The sequence below is a fragment of the Littorina saxatilis genome, linkage group LG1, assembly GCF_037325665.1.
Source record: "Littorina saxatilis isolate snail1 linkage group LG1, US_GU_Lsax_2.0, whole genome shotgun sequence".
In the NCBI taxonomy this organism is placed as follows: domain Eukaryota; kingdom Metazoa; phylum Mollusca; class Gastropoda; order Littorinimorpha; family Littorinidae; genus Littorina; species Littorina saxatilis.
This window is the reverse complement of record NC_090245.1, coordinates 39,435,784-39,438,283: the sequence shown is the minus strand read 5'-3', so window position 1 is coordinate 39,438,283 and position 2,500 is coordinate 39,435,784. Positions and strand designations below refer to the sequence as shown.

Below are 2,500 nucleotides of genomic sequence, written 5' to 3'. Positions count from 1 at the left end.
TCGGATCCCCAAGTTAATTTTTGCCGTGATTAAGCCTGTGAACTAGTCATTTGTTCAGAGGGTACATACAAGCGTTTTACCTTGGAGTTCTGTACATAAGGATATGATTCTAATTAGGCGACGAAAATTGTTTTACAAGTGTCGAACATTTCAAGCGAGTCAATGATTCGAACATTATTTTCATATTGGATTCTTTTGAAGCGCAAGGTTTAGCATTGCCTCTGTGTAAATAAGTCGTTTATTAGGCCATTTGATTTGGAATTGATTGGTTTTCAAACATTGCAAGCATAAGAATCGATAGAATTGACATAATGTGTGTGGGCATGTAATGAAGTAAATGGCCTTCTTGTTGCGACTTTGATCTGTAAATGTTGCGACTTTGATCTGTAAATGTTGCGACTTTGATCTGTAAATGTTGCGAAACCAAACCGTCCGAGTTCAAACTTTTGCAGTCCGAACTTTACTCATCCAAATTTGAATAATAAAATTCCAACGCATCAGTTTGAATCTGTTTTTAAGATTTTATTATGATAATATCATACTGTGAGCAATTAGTAAGGCCAGTAACACTTTTCAAATAAGAAGCTGGAACTTTGGGCGAAAACGGGAACAAAACTTTCACTGCGCCTGTATAAGTACATAGTTATCTGAGCTTACGGGCCTCTGATAATTATCTTGGCAGCGGTAAGAAGGTTGCGTAGTTTATATATACACATGCCGAAAGAAAGGACTGGCTTTTTGTCGCAGCGCTGATTTCAATACTGAAGCGAAACTGTGTGACAGGGTAGGCTACCGCTCCTTTCACAGCAGACTCTGCACCCGAGTTGTTGGCCTTTAAGTCAACACCTCTGGATCGTGGAATTCTGCTTGTGATGGGGTCTGGTGGTTTCTGATTGTCCGTATGTTCACGGAAACCTTCGGGTTTGCATAACAGTTTTTATTGGGCTAAGAAATTAGCCCTAACATTTTCAATCCTGTTTGATTGCACTGTTTGATTGCACTTCGCCTCCCGAGGTGATCGTAGTGTTTCGGCACTCGGTTACAACTGATACACGATTCTTTTTATACAGGTAATAACGTGGCCTTTTGTGAAAATTCTGCTGGGATAGGTATACGGTATCACAAGTGCATGATTAAATATGTAAGATGATAGGCTTGCGTGTGTGTGTGAAATGTGTCTCACGATGAGGGCAGATATGTATTATCCCAACACAGCAAGGCAACAATTGTTTTAATTCCCACCAAACCTCAAAAACACATCCTTGTATATAATCGAGATTTTTAATTTTTTTTAATTAAACGCACGTTTAAGTAACTGTTCGTCTTGTTTTGTATGTTGCTTTTCTGTTGCAAATGATATTTAAATGAAACAAACACACAAACGATGAGACACGCATATGAACAGACAGACGGATGGGCAGACAACCAACCACCAAGCGAACCGAACAGGGCATCATTGTCCTTATCATAGCATCAACATTGTCATCATCAACATCACCATCAACCACATCACAACAATAGCAACAGCACTATTAACCACATCACAACAATAGCAACAGCACTATTAACCACATCACAACAATAGCAACAGCACTATTAACCACATCACAACAATAGCAACAGCACTATCAATACATTCATAAATCCCCCTCTATCCCCAAAGCATTCAGAGCATCACCCGAAACGTATTCAACAAAAACAGCAACACAAATTAATTACAAAAGAAAAAGAAAAAGAAAACGAATAACGTAAGCTACAAATGGTAATGCCAAATTTCAAAACAGGCCTAGTAGGCCTATCTACGTGCACATGAGATTTTACGCCAGTCCTCGGTGCAGTGGCAACACAGGTGTATGTTGGGACGTGTGTTGGTAGCTACCGACAACTGAGTAAAGGTTCCCTGGTGTTTTAACGCTGTTTTGCAGCCTATTGTTCCACGTTAAAGGTGCAGTCCTTCTAGTATACAGGATCATGTTCCCCGCCACGTGTCTGTCCAGGCTTTCACGTGAAATAAGAGCATCCTTCCAATTGGACACATAACTAGAATGAATGGCTTGGCTGCATTCTGCGCAGAGTGGGATTTATTTTGGACTGAATTGATTTTACAGAGTGACATAGGTGTCACTGTCTAATTATTTCAGCAACAAATTGCCACTAAGTACAGAACAAATTGCCACTAAGTACAGAACAAATTGCCACTAAGTACAGAACAAATTGCCACTAAGTACAGAACAAATTGCCACTAAGTACAGAACAAATTGCCACTAAGTACAGAACAAATTGCCACTAAGTACAGAACAAAATAATTGCCACTAAGTACAGAACAAATTGCCATTAAGTACAGAACAAATTGCCATTAAGTACAGACCAAATTGCCACTAAGTACAGAACAAATTGCCACTAAGTACAGAACAAATTGCCACTAAGTACAGAACAAATTGCCACTAAGTACAGAACAAATTGCCACTAAGTACAGAACAAATTGCCACTAAGTACAGAA

The 2,500-nt window shown here is 39.2% G+C and overlaps 1 protein-coding gene across 7 annotated transcripts in view; it reads left to right on the top strand.

Annotated features, from left to right (window-relative positions):
• Window positions 1-2,500, top strand: part of LOC138969152 (hemocyte protein-glutamine gamma-glutamyltransferase-like) — a 55,539-nt gene that overhangs the window by 33,318 nt on the left and 19,721 nt on the right. The gene's annotated exons all lie outside the window — the stretch shown is intronic.